The following is a 17,737-nucleotide window of genomic DNA, read 5'->3' on the forward strand; positions in this document are numbered from 1 at the left end:
CATGCTTTTTGAAGGTCCTAAACCTCATAAGGTACTGGGAAGGGGTCTTCCCAAATCTAGCAATTAAAGCTAGCTTCACATACTCATAATCCATCCTATCCACCTCCACCAACTCCATCACAACATCAGATGCAACAGTGGGTAGCCTAGAGAAGAGCCAAGGAAGCAACTGATTCCCTGTGATGTCTTGAATCCCATGGTTATACTCAAACATTGCCAACCAATCCAAAATATCAAGCTTAGCCTCATGCATACCCACAATTTCTTTAGGCATACAGGGTCTCCTAGGACTGAAAGACCTTGAAGACTCTGAGAGAGAAGCATTCTCAATAGACAACTTTTTCATTTCTAGTGAATAATTCAACTCCATTTCTCTGAGCTTAAGTTCTTGATGCTTTTGTTCAGTTTGAGCATTAATATGTTTGAATTCCAATTCAAGCCTCATCTTTTCTAGAGCAATGAATCCAGGACTGAGTGTAGGACCTGATGGGGTCCCAGTGGACAAAGGTTGAGGTTTCTGAGCAAGTAGAGGAGCAATAGGGCTTACATTGTGAGACTCATCTGCCTCATCTAACTCATCCATAATATTTGACACATTATCATCCTCATCACTTTCCACATTTGCTGGAGAGTCAGGCATTTCAGACCCACTCCCCAGACTTTGGTTCTCCAACAACCTTTCAATTAATTCTGACTTTTTGCCTTTAACAGAGAGATTCCTATCTCTACACAGATTTTTCAAATGATCAACAGTGTAAGTAAGGAGGGTGTCCTGACTGTAGCTTTCCACATCAGACATGATTAAAATTGCTTTTAGTGGTGTAAGCCTTGTGGTTAGTTGAGCCAAGTTAATAGCAGCACTCTAAGTGTAATCACTATACTTTATCCTCCCACCGCTGCCACCAGTGTTAGGCAGAATCATATGTAGTACCCTTTTGGAACACCACACACAATTAAGACAAGTGTAAGTACAATTTCACCATTGGTACAAGCCTGTACTATACAGTAAAGTGGTAGCTATGGCTGAGCAGCCAGACTTATCTCAAGAGTAAAGTGAGCAGTACAAGAGTTTACACAAAGGACAACAATTACTATGATTCAAACAAACACTGATTCAAGGTTTCTGAGTAAAAGAATATACATTTATTTACACCATCAGTTATAAAACAGTTCACTATTATAAAGCAGCAGAAAATCACAATCTTAATATACTAAAACACCCCCCAATCTATTCTGGACAAGTTAGGCTCAAAAATGAAGTGTGAGCAAAATGGCACTCCAGCAATTTAAAAGGGAGAACAGACAAGGTTATTCAAAATCAACAGCACCAACAGGTTATAGGCAGGGCAATCTAGAAAAGGCTACTACAACTAGGATTCAAGTCAATAGGTCTGGGCCAATGTTAATGGTTCAGAGTCTTTGCAGAGGATCACACAGTTCAAAGTAGTTCGCGGTTAAGTCTTTGCCAAGAGTTCAAAACGAAGTTGGTCGGAGGAAAAGTTATTCAAAGGAGAAGGGAAGGACAAGCCTTCGGAGGGGCGAAAGTTTTCAAGCACTTTCACCGCAGTCGGACGGAAACAAGTTTTCACAGTACCTTCAAAGAAGAAGAATGCTGTAGCTGAGGCAGTTGTTCCTGGCAGTTCCTGCAGGCTCACGACTCCTGAAGCTTCAGTCGTGGTGACAAGAAGGAGAACTGCTGGAGGGTCCTGCACTGCCCAGGGAAGAAGTCAGCAGCGGAGCAAAACGTTGAACAAAACGCTCCATAAAACCCAAACTAGTTCTCTTCCCACTGGCTATCCGATCTACTGCAGCGATGTACAGCAAATTCGACCAGGATGAGGACCGGTGTCTGGTGTTTGGCGAGCTGGTTGTTCTCACCAAGCTCAAAGGAAGAAGATTCCTTGCGGATCTCCTCTGTCGTCGTATTTTCAGGCGATTCGGGCCTGCAGCAGAGCTTCACCGGGTGTCCAATAGTTGCAGCAGTCGTCTTCATTCAGCTCCTCGTTGGTTCTCTCGTTCCAGTGGCGACTCTGCCTTCCAGTCCCAGAGACTGGCTTTTTATGCACCAAATCCCCCATTCATACAGCCTGGCTGTCAATCACACAGCAGGGTGGCTGTCCTGGCAGTACAGCCACCTGACCAATCAAACAAGAGTGTGACTTGGGTCTCCAAGGAGACCCTGTGCAGGGGGCCTCAAACCCCTCCGTCACATCCTGTCCACCCAGACACTCAGGTGCCTAAGGAGGGCTTCTGTACAGAAGCCCGCCAAAGGATGGCAAACAAAGGAACCAAAGCTGGTTTGGTGCGCAGAGACACTAGAAAGACTTTTACAAAAAGATATGGTGAAATAACTCGACCGGAACCAAGTTAAATTAAACATGGGTTACCGGGTTTGAGTTTGAGGCTACCACCATAGCCTCTAATGGTACCAAGGCTATTTTCATAGTCCACGGTAGAATACAAATGGTAGATACCACTGCCACCAGCAAAATCCTAGAGAAAGGGGAACATAATAATGTTCCATGAGAATCAGACAAAAGGGGATAACTATTAACCCCTCCAGTACTCTATTGGACAATAGGGTGTACTGGGTCTGTAAATTTAAAAAGACTAGTAAAGTGAATGGCAACTTTACGTGTTCTGGTAGACAGTAGTCAGTCCCAGAAAATGGCGTTTAAAGCGGGAAGGTCAAACCTGGCGGGCAGGATGGCAGCCGCTTGCAGACTCGGAGTGTTACCGGACGGGCACACTTGTAATGAGGCATAAATAACGGGGAATGTGTAATAGCCCCATTTTACCTGTTTATAAGAAAGGGGACTTGACCCTACCATATCATTTTGTAATTTATTTATTAGCAGTCAGCCAAATTCTAGTAACTCATTTTCTAATATTTCCAGACATTACCACCCTTCATACCATGATACCACCATCTGCAGAATATTTTTCAGTGATCAACTTGAAAAATTAAGTTTTTAGTGTACGATTACATCCAGAAAGCAGATTTGTATTTGCTTTCTCCCTTGGTGGAAGAGTGTATACTTTCACTAGAATACCACAAGTTTATACAGAAAGTCCAAGCATAGACAGTAGGGCACTTAAGGAACAGTTGGATTCCTTGAAAGTGCCAGTGTCTGTTACTCTAATTCAATATATTGACAATGTACTTATTGCAGCTCCCACCAGGGAACTCAGTAAACATGAAACCTTATTGGCCATGAAGTGTTTCTAAAATAATGTCAGCATTGTAGACAGGAGATAGCATATTTAGGGTGCCTCCTGTCTAAGGAGGGTAGCAAACTAGCACCTGACAGAATACGAGTGATTTCTCAAATGCCACAGGCAAAAGCACAAAAAACTATTTAGATCGCTTAAAGGCACTGGGCCTCATTACAAGTTGCCGGTCCGCAAACAATGGTACTGGTAAGCCTACCGGCACCGTTGTTTCCAGACCCGCAAACTACATATGTATGAAGTTAATGCATGTGCTTTGGCTGTATTGACACAGGAACATGGAGGAAGGAATATACCGTGCACCTATTTTTCCTGAACGTTAAAACCTGTTGCATGCGCTTTGCCTAAATGTTTGCGCACAATATCAGCTACAGCTTTGTCAATATAACAATGTGATGGTATGATTTTAGTTCGCTCTTTAATCGTGATGGTACCTCACTCAGTCGATGTTCTGTTTAAGTAGGACTCAGACTCGATGGGCCTCATTATAAGCATGGTGGTACAGGCACGGCTACCGCCGGAGTTGCATTTTTACTGGCACCCGTCAATGAGGAATTACCGGGTAATTCTGACATTGCCGGTCTCGGTAATTCCTGCATTGCCGGGTGCCGGTGCCTGTCAGTCAACGACGGTGCTGGTGCATCCGACATGCTGCGCTCGTGGGTGCCGCTCTGCCCACCAGGCCAGACCTCGTGGACTGACAGGCGCCCGCGAGCACAGCTCGTAGTATGGTAGTCCGGGAACTATGGTACTGGCATGCGCACCAGTACCGTAGTTCCCGGACCGCCATGCTTATAATGAGGCCCAATATATGACTACAGCCCGACTAACCAGATATGAATTGATATTGTTCTCCCCACACATTAAAATTAAGCGCTGCAACACACTCAACCCCACTGAGCTACTACTCATACCGAATCAGGTATTTGGGGAAAATGAGGCAGCCAACCCGGATTGTCTCTTCGCAACAGAAGAAAACACAAAGAGCCAAATTAATTTTTGAGATACTCCACTTCCGGAAGCCGAGGGACAAATATATTGTGATGGGCCATGTTTTAAAATACCTGATGGAACTATAACCACAGCATATGTGGTTACTACCTTAGAAACTACAGTTGAGACCAAACGAATACCCTTTAATTCAGCACAGGAAGCAGAAATAACAGCTTTGACACGTGCTTGAAAATGATCTAAAAACCTTTCTGTAAATAATTTCACTGAAAGTCAGTATGTTTTTAAGAGTAGCACATAATTTAGGGAAACTATGGCCAGAAAGGGTATTTTTGACTTCACATGGAACCAAGATACATCATGGTTCGCTAATATTGCGATTATTGACATCTGTGATGCTACTAAAGAAACTAGCCATTAATAAATGTGCTTCCCATCAGAACATGATTGAAATTCACAAAGGAAATGATTTTGCCAAACCAACAGTGTTAGATTGTACCTCATGGAAGTATAATGCTGAGAATATTAGAGGGGCCCCGGATTCAGGATGGATGCCATCATCATCAGGATATTGAGCACCCACTGCGTGTTGATTATTGTAAACAATTGTCTGAACAATTACCTTCTATTCACCAGCAGGTTATGAATAGCTTAACAGACAGAAATCTGCAGGTCCATTGGATGAAACATGGCGAGGTAATGACTAAACACTTTCAAGTAAGCACCGCACTGGAACCACGCTGGTTAGGACCACATCAGCCACTCAGACTGCTGTTCGAGTAGAGGGTAAAAAACATTGGATCCTCGCTGCTCATATCAAAATTGGTTCCCTTCCCCTCACTTTCTGATGGAGATCATCCTCCTCTGCCTGAAATGACAGATTTGTTCAACCTTGTTAGTCTGTCAAGTCCCGATATAAAGTCTTCAAAACAGACACCCACTTTGTACGAAGATCACACCATGGATGACCAGATACAATCTGAAACCCAGGAAAAAATATGATTGGATCTATGGGGGTAGGAAAGTACCCACCAGAAACCTTCAAGTACAGACCTGGTACTTATGTCAGCCCTGTACCCACCATAAACCTACAAGTGCAGACCTGATACTTATGTCAGTTCTGTACCCATTAGAATCCTATAAGTGCATGCATGGTATTCAGGTGAAACCGGATGAGGAGAAACTCGTAGGAAGACAGATATCCGTGGATCCGCATGCGAGGAAAGGTCGACAGGCGCTGAGGGCTCAGAAGGTTGGTCCCCAAGGGAAGGCTGCATTTTGGTACTCAGTGATTGTATGCAGCGAACCCAAGTGCAGAGTAAATTCAGATTACAAAGCACTTGAACGGTTGCGCTCTGGAAACGGAATGTCCAGAAATGAAAGCTTTACAAGTGGAAGATCGAAATAAAGGTTTTTGGAAATAAATGCCGGGCCATACAGTCTTAATACCCATCGGGTCATTCGCATTGAAGAACTAACACTGGGGACCATAAGATAAGAACTAGGATCCAGGTGTTATTATGAGTGGATAAGAACTCTGAAGAAGGAAACCCATTTAGGAGTAGTAACTAGCTGTCGAATATAGGACAGTTTGGTGTACACAGAGGGTCTCCCCTGAAGAATTTCCATGTAATTGTTTTTAGAATGATGTATGGAATGAAACATGCAGGGTGTGTTTAGTATTTGAGTATGTATGAAATGTGGTTTATAACGGAGTGGAGTGAGTAGTCGTGCATTAGGAGACATATGTGATTGTTTTCAGAAATTGTTTTCACATTGAATATAGGCCCTGTGATGTTAACCTTGTGTAGTTACATCTAATGTGATTTTTTGTGTAGTAATTAACTTTAAACCAAAACAAAGTGAAATTAAAATTGTCTTTTAGAAATGTGTGTATTAATAATAAAATATGTTTATATTTTTGTAATAACAGCGTCCTTATATTTGTTACAAATAGGACGTTGGTTCTTCAGTGAATAGTTAGTGTGAATGACCATACTGATAACTTTCATCAGTTTAAAAATTACATCCAACCAGTGGAATTCTCTTTGTTTAGACTGGTATTGAGGTCCGCCATGCACCCACAAGAAACTAAAGTGTCCTGATCCCTGTGCACACCAGGATGTAACGGGGTGTCTAAGGACTGAAGAAACCTGCATTATGGGATTGCACCCACTCAGTGATCAAGTTTGAATAAAAGACAATAGAGTGACTACACATTCTTATTCACAACAATTATGGACAAAAGAAGATTGAAGAGTAATACTAACATTATGTGTGGTCCTTTGGGATGGGGCTTTCAGTAATCTTTTGGTAGCTGGAGAATGCTATTAGACTGGTGGCACTTCAAAATAGGATGATATTGGACATTCTCATGGCCACAAAAGGAGGGGTCTGTAAAATAGTGGACTCCTCCTGCTGTACCTATTAACCTGATAGATCCAAAGATATATTTGATGCTATTGATTGATTACATGTTTTGAGAGAAGCAGTACATTATGAGGTCGGGCAGTAGAACAGCTGGTCCCAATGGTTCTGGGACGTGTTAAAGGATTGGGGATGGAAATTGCTGTCTATTTTGCTATATATATTATGCCTAATTTTAGGTTGCTGTTGTTGTCTCCAGTGCATTCCTGTATGTTGTTCCCTTTTGTCTCAGAGCTGTGTTAGGGCAGTGCAAAAGATGAAGCCCCTTCCCATGGAACGCCACAAAATGAATTTCATGATGATGAAAGGAATGCAAAATCAAGATTTAATGGACATAGGTATTGAACGTATTACCAATTTGGATTACTTATCAGAAAAATGAATTAGCTTAGACTAAAAGGTGGGTTTGCTAGAATATAAAAATATATGCATTTTCATAGCCCTAACCTAATCCCTTTTTGCGATCAAAACCCTGTTTTGTTGTGATATTTAAAAGGGTTGTATTGGTCAATTTCACCAAACGAATTGAAATAAAAATGTATTTGTGGCCTTTTCGATCAGTCATTGCAAGAACATATTATTACAAGAAAAGACTGGATCTGTCTAGAATGTATTCTAAACCTTCCAGCCATCCATCACCTCTTTTGTTTTGCATAATTCACGCCGGTTTAGACCATGGCAAAACCAGTCTAATCATTGGTACTCTGTAATGCTGACAAATGTAAAACATAAACTACTGGAAGAAAGAAAGTGTCTGGAGACAAATCAGAGAGGAAAATGACCTGATCAGTGTGAAAATAGCCTTTAAGGTTTACAAGAAGCCTATCTTTGAAGACAAATCTAAATTCATACAAAACAATATCACAATTGCAGTGAACAAACCCAAGGAATTATTTTCCATCATTACTACATTTCTACATCAAGCAGAAAGAAGGGGCGTGGAGAAAAAAAAAGAAAAGACCTGAATAGTGTGAAAATAGCCTGGAAGGTTTATGAGAAGGTAAATCTAAATTCCTACAAAACAATATCACAATTGGTTTTTGGCTTCAACAGGACCCTTTCTAATTAATACTACTTTTTTCAGATTGACTGCAAATGACTCAGTTCACCTGTGAAAATTCACCACGCTTCAGGCACAGTCAACTTTAGAAGTCAGATTGTATATTCCGCAGTGAGTGTAATAGAACTTTCTTTTATTTGCTGCTTGTCACAAACTTTTATTCAGATCCTGAGACAAATATATCATAAACTGTAACTGACTACGGACAGTTCCTGAAACGAAGCGCACAACACTTACTTTGAAGGGCCTCTTACAAAATATCACTATATTTTGCATATCAACTGCAACTGACTCCCCTCACCCATGATAATACAGCATGCTACGCGCACAGTCAGTCTTAGAAGACAGTCCGCGTACACCGCAGTGAGTTATATTCTATCTTCCTTTGATTGTTTAATTGTTAACAAAAGTGGAAATATACTATAATGTTGCTATTTCTGCACCAAACAGATTTGTAATCTTAATAATAGGAGGATGAATTTGTAATGCGGCGTCTGGGTTGGCGCATATGGGATCACTAACGCTCTCGCTGCCATTGAATTGCCCTTTACACTTTTTTTCTGCACTGCATCCGTGGTCTAGTTGTTTTCAACATGGCCGATGCCTGGAGGTTTTTATTCTCTTTCCTCCCGGCGGTCGGCACATTGCAACCCTTTGCCTAGGTTTCTCCTTTGGGTCTATATGATGAGTTTTCCTCTTTCTGTGTACTCCACAGAGTTTTGCTATCTCTCTCTTGCCGCGTTCCTCCACGGCTTCTATCTCGCTCGTGCTCCAGCGGAATCCCCACTCCCTTGCGGCCATGCCACAGCGCTCTCCCTCTCTCTCTTTTTCTATCTTTCCTCATTGGCTTCTCCATTACCTCCCACCGCTCTTGCTTCCTCTCCCGGTTGTGGGCACTGCTTGGCTCCCTGGGGTGATCCTCTTGCACTGTTTGCTCTCGGTGCATTCTTACCTGCTGGGCATTTATTTTCGGACATTCCACCCTACTCATCTCCAAGGGATGGGCTCTCCTTCCTTCATTACAGTTCGTACCTGGTTGTCCTCTCCTTTTCAACTACTCTAGGAATCCATATTCTTCCTCGGAAAGGCCGGCACTCTGAGGCCTACCACCTGTTTGATCTACGATCTCAATCAACAGTCAAGATTGATACCTACTAAAGAACACATTTCACCAGCTAAGGAGTGAGGTTTTTTTTGTGCCATTCTTGGCTTTTTATACTGTTTGGCTGTCTCGGGTGCAAGGCCAGTGGCCTGCTTGCCCTTCAAGCACCCACTGTGGCGTCCTCTCGAGGCAAGCCCTAACTTCATAACAAAAAGGCTATTTATCCTGGAGCAAAAGGAAGAACCAACAACAGGATGCCAGTAGCTCATGTGAGGAGGAGGGGGATTTCACTGAATCTGAAGACAAGACCTGTAAGGATGACAGAATTGGACATCACAATCTTATCATTAGGTAAGGAAAGCGAGACTAAAACCTTCACGGGTTGGGTGAGCAGTACCTGACTATGAACGGCCATTGACTAATTGAATATTATCCTCACTTTTACAGCTGAACTGTCCAACGGTAGAATTCATACATGAGAATATCATTTCAGGACCTCACTACGGCAAATGGCCACATACCCTCCAACATTTTAAGGTGATTCAACAGTCTTTGGTTGTTTTTTTATCATGTATGAAAATTATATTGAATATCTATATAAGCCAACAACAAACTGAAATTAAGGTCGCCTTTTTTCTTTTGAAACACAGTTTGAATTTTGTACGCAAAGAATCCCTGATAAAGAGCGGGTAAGCTCGAAATTCTTTGGGTACCACATTAAAACGGAGAAACATTTTTTTTTAATGAAAACTATTGGATTGTCTAAATTTGAATTTGAAGTTGTTAGTTCTCCCGCCACCTTAAATACCTATGACATTATCGATTATTTTTTACCAGAAATGTGGAGGTATGCGTTGCCAACATATAGAAACAATGGGAAATGCTGAATGAAAATACAGGAAAAAATAAGTTCATCAGTGTAACGTTCACTTTTACATACATAATTTGAAGAAGCACATGTATACAGCCGCCTTAGTCCAGTCATCTGTTTCAGCAATAGTACTAATTCCTTTGCTTGTTTATTTATTTTCTGCTTATCTCCAAATCCAACCCTACAGTTGCTGAATTTATCATTGAGTGGAAGCAGAAAATCAAAGTTCAGCTAATAATATCCTGATTGTTGGCTTTTCAGCTATTCCACACCTCCAAGCTCCACTCTTCAGTGTGTTTTTATTGCTGTACCTGATTACTCTGAGTGGAAACCTTCTTATTGTGGCAACAGTTTTCGGTAACTCACAGCTGCACACCCCCATGTACTTCTTTGTGTCATTAATTGATATCACAAACATCTCAGTTGTTCTCTCTGCAATGCTAGCACACTTTTTTCTCAAGGACTCGCATGTTTCTCTCACAAAGTGCCTCTTCCAGAAGATTTATTTTCTTGCTAGTGCAGCTGCAGAGTTTGTTTTGCTCACAGTGATGGCTTATGATCGGTATGTGGCCATCTGCAATCCTCTACATTACCTCCAAATCATGAATAAAGATGTGTGCATACTGCTGGCTGCGGGAAGCTGGCTTGCCGGTCTAATGGCTGCTCTACCAATCACAATACCCATGTCTGGGTTCTCCTACTGTAGCTCCCACATTATCAATCACTTCTTCTGTGATGTGGCAGCATTGATGAAGATCGCATGTACCAGCACTCACATGATTGAAATATTGACCTATGCTATTGGAGCTTCAATGAGACTGGGGTCGTTTATTTTGATCATCATATTGTATGTCAACATTTCTCTTCTATCTTGAAAATCAAGACAAAGGAAGGGAGTGGGAACGCCTTCTCGACCTGTGCCTCCCACCTCACGGTGGGATTCTATGCATCGCTATGTACTGCATATCGTCAACCAAAATCAGCCATGGGGGACAGCAAGGTCTCCTCTTTGACCTATATCATGATTGGTCCCATTATATACAGTCTGAACAACAGGGTTTAAAAATGCCCTAAGAAAGAAACAAGGATAAATCATAGTCTACATGAATGAATACAATCGCTCAACAACATGGCATAATAAAATATGGATTGTAATAGAAAACTGTTGAACTTTCTCTGAGTCTTTCTGATGAGCCTTTTAATCGTTGCCATTTTGCCTGCAATATGTAGCTTTGATTGCAGAGTGAGATTTACTAACCAGCATGTGTAGATGTTGCAGCATTTAGAGAACTGGTGAGTTTGAATGGGGTTGCAGGTATCTCGTCATTGCACTACGCATTCAATTGTAACAAAAAATATATGAAGAAAGTGAAATGCTTGCGGTCTCGTGCATAAGGGATGTGACCAAGCAGTTCGGGCTGGACTGCCACTTTTAGGGGTGGGAACAAACCTGATTTGCATTTGAGAAACAAAGGTATCCCTTCACACTTGTGCTCTCAATGCCTGTGGTTTTCAATCAATAAAGATGTGCTTTTTCTTGGTAGTCTCACTGTAAGTGGTTTTAATTTGCATGAATTACTTAATGAATATTGCATCCAATTTATCAGTTGAATTCAGGTGCAATCATTAACAGTCTCATATTTGTAAGTTGCCTTCAGGTGCAATCATCAACAGCCTCACATTCATATGTTGCATTCAGGTGCAATCTAGCCAACAATATCCTTTTGTCGCACGTGCCTTTTGTTTTGCCAGAACAGTGGCTTCTTCTAGGCTAGTTTCACATTGTCTGGTGGTTTCCAGAATATGTGTAACCCATGTTCTTATAGTGATATGATTTGACACATTTATGCAGTGATTTTCATGAGCGCTTGCATACAGTTTCATGTAATTAGTGGTATTACCCAAATTGGTTGTTTCGAAATGATCAATTTGGGTAATCACTACCAAACATGGAGAGCGGGGGTTGCGTGGGTGTCTCCCGCGGCGTCGGATGTGACCCATCTAGGAGGGAAGGATCTGACGCTGCCGGGTCAGAAAAGGACCGGACGGTGAAAAGGTAAGTAGGGGGTGAGTGGTTGTGTGTGTGGGGATGGGTGGGGGGTTTAAAACAGGGCGGTTTTGGCAGTGGAAAAATTGGCATTGCAGCAGAATTGACCGCGGTCAATTCGGGCACGACCAATTGTGCCACAGCCAAAACGTATACATCTAAATTAGTTACAGTACATTCTCTAATATTTAGTCTGAAAGAACGAGAGTGGGAAAAGAAATGGAAAGAGCATGAGAATGGAAGCACGGGCTCATTTTCAGGGTGTAGCACAACATATTGTTTTTTAGTTACTCACCTCTTTGTTTGAATGCATTTAATTTTTAAATATTTTAATGTTTAAATATTTAAATAATCTGTGCATTGCACTCACTTGTGCTTAATGTGCTTAATCTGCATAGTGCTGCCCATGTTTTCGGAGTGTTGTTTCCAATTATATGTTGTGTGACCTGGTTATGCGTTAATGCATCAGTGTGTGACCGCGATAAATGCAGAAACCTCATCAGTGAGCTAGTTGGTGGTGTCTACTCTGAGTCGTTAAATGTTTTTTCCTAACTCAATAGTGTTAGTGGGTGTGGTTGCAGCAACTCTTATCAATAGTTGTGTTTTTAATTTTTGGTCTAAGGGACTGTCTTCCCAGTGACTGATTTCGGGCATGTGGTGCTTGAGAATTACCTTGTTCCGTTTGTGCAAAAGACATTAAGGTTTTTTGCATTAGGTTTCGGATTGCTCTGCTTGTGTACCCTCTGCTGGGGAGGTTCAGGTTATCTCCTGTAAGGCAATCCTGATTTATAAAAGCGAGTTAGCTCACAGTGACCCAATGGGTTTCACGAGGGTGCTGTACATGTAATAGGAAAAGTTACCTATATTAGAATTTACATTCTGTGAAGAAGATTAGAATTCCTCTTGCATAGATATTGAAGGACCTAGTTATCATTGGCTTCATAGCTTGAATGACGGCCCCTTGGAAGTAACGCCACAGTGTGATCTAAAATGACAAGGTCTCTGTGTCATAATCGAAAATGAATCCTACGGGTGTGCAATGCCAAAACAAATATCTGGTCAATAAACCAGGATTGGAATTATAAGGCAATCGGGTCAGGACATGTGATGCGAGCAGGGTCTTACCTGTATTCCGGCTGGAAATCCAGCATACAAATTCTCCAAGTTGGTGACGCCATTCCCCTCAGTCACTCTGCTTCCATCATATTGGAGAAGTCTATTTATATTATTAGCATTTAAGCATGATGCCATCATGTCACCTGGGACTCGAGGGGTGGCCTGTCTATATTAGTGCCTGTTTGTAAGCGTTTCATACTTTCATGCATGGGGTGTGATCCTTTATGGTTGGTGCGCAAGTAGGCACAATCTAAGCACTCCACTTGGGCACAAGCTAACATAAGCTGGTGGGGTAGCCATGTGCCTGTCCATTAAAATAATGGTTGAAACGTACCTGATTTCCTAAGTATTGTTGTAGAATTAGGGGGATGTTGTTGGGTTTATTTAACCTGGTTGCGCAGGCTTCGTGCTCATGTTTTGTGGATCAAAATGAATGGTAAAAGAGGTCAATTTGCATTGATGTCATGTTAGAAAGAATCAGAATGTTGTCCATTGTATGAATAATCAGAAAGCCACAGTCAAATGCATTTGCTTCTGGCCAGCTGTTGTGATGTGGTCACACCCAACCAAGCGAATCCGACCTACTAAAGTAAGTGGTCAAATGGCATGCGTGTGTCGTATTTGACAGACTAGGGATGGTGTCCATTTGTATGAATAATCAGACATCCACCTTAAATGGCATATGCTTGTAGCTGGCTGTTGTGAAGTGGTCATACCCGGTCAATCAGTGAACGACCCTTGTGCCCCATATTGAGATATTCTGGCCTGTTCTTCATCACCACAAGTGAGAATGTTGCATCCTTTTAATCTGTTTCAATCCATTACTATGCTTATTGTTGGGTGTACCCATTGTTCTTGTTATACCTATGTTGGTAACAAATACAAATTTGGAATCTAGAGGTATCATTAGGCCTATGCATAGTACATCAAATGCTCCCATATTAGGTGTGATTAAACCCAATGGCCAACGGTGTTTGTGTGCAGACTTAAGAGAATTGAACAAGAGGGTACCTGTTTCATGATGGCCACTTCCATTTATTGATCAGGGCTTTACAACGGTTCAACGGTATTTACCACCTTGGATCTTACAGCTGGATACTGGTGTGTGCCACTAGTTGAAGACATACAACATTTATTTGCATTTTCCTTTGAGAAATCACAATATGCATGGTCCCGGACTCAAAATGAAGATTTGAAAAGCCATTTCAATGAAATTAGAGATGTAATCAGCGAGCTACAGAAGGCTGGGGCAAAAGTAACTTTACAGAAAGCACAGTGGAGCAGGAAAAGGGTACATTTTATAGGTCATGAATTGACAGAACATGGGGGTAAACCCACAAAAAAAAGGTGGAAGCAATTCAGAAACTAAAAGATCCCACTCATTTGACAAGTTTAAAAAGCTTGTGAGGAATGACAGGCTAAATAGGAAATGTATTGAAAATTATGCAGATATTACACAACCTTTAATGAAGTTACTGAAGCAGGGTGTACCCTGGAAATGGATAACCGAACAAAGTGAGGCAGTGGCCAACTTAAAAGGCTGTCTGATGAAAGCACCATGTTTGGCATCTCCAATAAAAAAACAGGATTTCTTTGTAGACATAGGATTCACAGATCAATGTATGTCAGCAGTGTTATACCAAATACATGATGTAAATAACAAAACCATTGCATATGCCAGCAGGGCATTTTAGTGAATGTGAAAAGGCAGCTGTCTGTGCACCTGAAGACAGAATTAGAAACACATTTAAATAAATTTGAGAAAACCCCACACAAGCCGTTCAATGAAAAAACATGTAAGGATCTCCAACCGTATATGTAGATGGATGTGCATATCATGTTGAAGGTGATTCTGAAAAAGAACAAGTGGCAGGAATCAGAAACTGGTGGAGTAAATGTTGTAGCATCCCGAGAGTAAGCATGAGGCTAAGCCCAAAAAGCAGTCAAGTTGCAGAATTGGCCACTTTTTATAAGGCAATATCTACATCAGTAGAAAATAAACTTAAAGAAATAGTTTTAGTCGATTCCGATTGCGCACAAAATAGTTTTGTGGAGTTTTTAACCAGCTGGAAAGTGAGAGGAATGCTTAAATATGGCAAGAAACCACTTGAGCATGGCAAAATGATCCAAGCTATAGACAAATAGACAAGGTTGTTTCAGAAAATGACATGCTCATCCATTGGAGGAAGATATGTGGTCATTTGAAAACACCATGGGAAGTTAAGGAGGGAAATTAGAGGGTGCATCAATTTGCCAAAATGGGGGCTGTGATGGGTGAGTTATTTCCCATTGAACACATGGTTGGTGAAAATCAGGTGGATGCAATAACACACTCCAAATTTTGGAAAACAATTGACCAGCTCATGGCGCAGTGGAGTTTAATACTCCTGATCAAGATTTGATTAAGGCACAAAAAGAGATCTTATTTTAGGTCTATTTTCAATCACTTGTTAGATGCAGAGAAACATCATTTGACTGAGGAAGATTACAAAGGGAAAGTGGAATTGAGGGTGTTATTAAAAAACAAAAATAATTAGTTTAGAAGACGGGCTGAGGATTAGGGAATCCATGTCAGGCCAAATTTAACATCTATAACATCAGTTACATCATGCCCACAATGCCATAACTGCAGGCTAGAGATGTTCCCAGAAAACTTTGGGAATCTTAAAGGATTATGCCTACTGGCCACACATGTCACAGGATGTAGAACTCTACACCAGGGGATGCTTCGTGTGTATGCAATTTCAGCTTGTTTCCCCAACTTGCAGAGCATCATTAATGAAAAGAGGTTTGACACTCCCATGGTCCGATCTGCAAATAGATTTTTTAGGGCCTGTACAAATATCAGCAAGGGGAAACATATATGTATTAACAGTCATTTGTTTAATGTCCTAATGGGTGGAATGTATGCCAGCCCCGGACGGCAGTGCCCACACCGCGGCCATTTTGTTAGTCAATCAAATCTTTTCAAGATTTGGTTTGCCTCAGAGAATAGAGGTAGTCCGTGGAAGCCATTTCACTAGTGCAGTAATGACAAAAATGTGGCAAATATTGGGAGTAAAAAGGAAGTTGAACATTTCAATCCAGACCTACTCTTCAGGGGGAGTGGAATAATGTGATAGATCAATAGTTGACATGTTAAAAATGATTTGAGACTGCCCCTGGTGTTAATGGCCATCAGGTCAACACCATCTACATCAACAAAAGTGAGCCCACATGAGATTTTGACAGGTAGGAAAATGTTTTTGCCAAAACACCTACTTTACAGAACAAATGAACAGGTTCTTATAAATGCATCCAGAATCCATGAATATGTGGAAGAAATGAGAACGCACTTGCAATATGCTTTTGAATTTATGCAGCGAAATTTGGAAAAAGCTGCTGACAGTGCAAAGTCATATTATGATAGAAAAACACCTGTGAGAGAATATGAGGTAGGCGACCAGGAAAACATGTTTAATTTTGGAAAAGGTCAAAAACTCCAAATTCCTTTCATCATGGTGCAGCCCATTAGAGATTGTATATAAGGTTTCTGCTGTATTCAACAGAATCGCCAAAAAGGAGGGAGGGTTAACAGAGAATCAAAACATACAACAAATTCTTAAGCAAAAAAAGAAAAAAAGAAGAAATCAAATTAGAGATCATTAAATAAATATGATAAAGGCGATCAGAAGAGTAAAACAAATATATATATATATATATATATATATATATATATATGTAAAGATAAATAAGACATCATAGTCTGTCCTCAATAACTCTTGCATTCACAAGGAAATGAAAGCTAGCATCAAGTTAGATACCATGCTCACTTCATCTACAATAAACACATTTACATTTCTTACAACTATCGCCTAGTTCTTGAGCTGCATTTGAGGCAAGTATTCAATATTCAAGTTTATTACTTGTAGAGTGTGAGCGCTAGGATAGGATTTTGGGCACAGGTCATTTTCTTTTGGACATTTTGATACGTGACATACCGTTAGTTTTTGCTTGAAGCAAGGAAATACCTCTTAGGGTAGCGACAGCTAGGCATTTCCCACCCACTTTTATTTTAAATAAATGTTCGTAGCCAAATCTAGGATCTCTCTGTGTCCACGTCTCACATATTGTGTCAAGGGTGGGATTGGGCTCAGTTGCTACAAACTGGGGATCCCAAATGAGTAGTAAGCTAGATAGTGTAAGCTCTAGCCCCACGGTTGTTACATATGGAAAAGAATGGGCTAACATCATCTTTGCCACAAGTGGGTCATTTACCCAGGAGGCGGAGACCAATCAACCCCAACTCATTGGGTCAAGACCACAACATCAGAATTGGTTGAGAGACCATGACCCCCACAACCACCTAGGCTATATAATAGGGGTCACCTTTCATCTTTTGACCTCACAGAACATTCTCCCCATGAGAAAGGCCATGGAGGGAAACACTTAATGCCTCTTCTGTACACAAGAGTATCTGGCGCAGAGATGGGACAAGAAAATACTGTTTTAGAGTAGCAGATACGCTTCTGGTGATGAATCCGAGATGATTCACCCATAAAACCTGGCTTGTACCCTTCCCATTTGGCCAGGGAAAGTCAGACGCTTTCTGATCCTGACCCTGGTGTAGTTTTCTACGGGAGGATCACATGGTGGGGGAGCAGGTCAGGAATAATGGAAAACCCTGTTGTATAATTTCCCCTGAGATCCCAACCTTCAAATGGCCTACTGTGAAGTAGAGACAGTTAGAAAACATTTTTTTTGTAGATTGGACTTCAAGTCCCGTAATTCCCATAGTACTGGGATGAGGAGGAGGACTCCAGAGGCACTAGGCTGCAGGTTTCAGCCTAATGGGAATAATGACCCACATTTGAGGAGGACTGGGAGACATGAAAGGCCCCCTCAGGTGCAAGACACGATAAGCAGAAGCAGTAGAAGCAGTTGGAGGCAGAG

This window comes from Ambystoma mexicanum, chromosome 3p (assembly GCF_040938575.1).
Source record: "Ambystoma mexicanum isolate Mex_15411 chromosome 3p, UKY_AmexF1_1, whole genome shotgun sequence".
In the NCBI taxonomy this organism is placed as follows: domain Eukaryota; kingdom Metazoa; phylum Chordata; class Amphibia; order Caudata; family Ambystomatidae; genus Ambystoma; species Ambystoma mexicanum.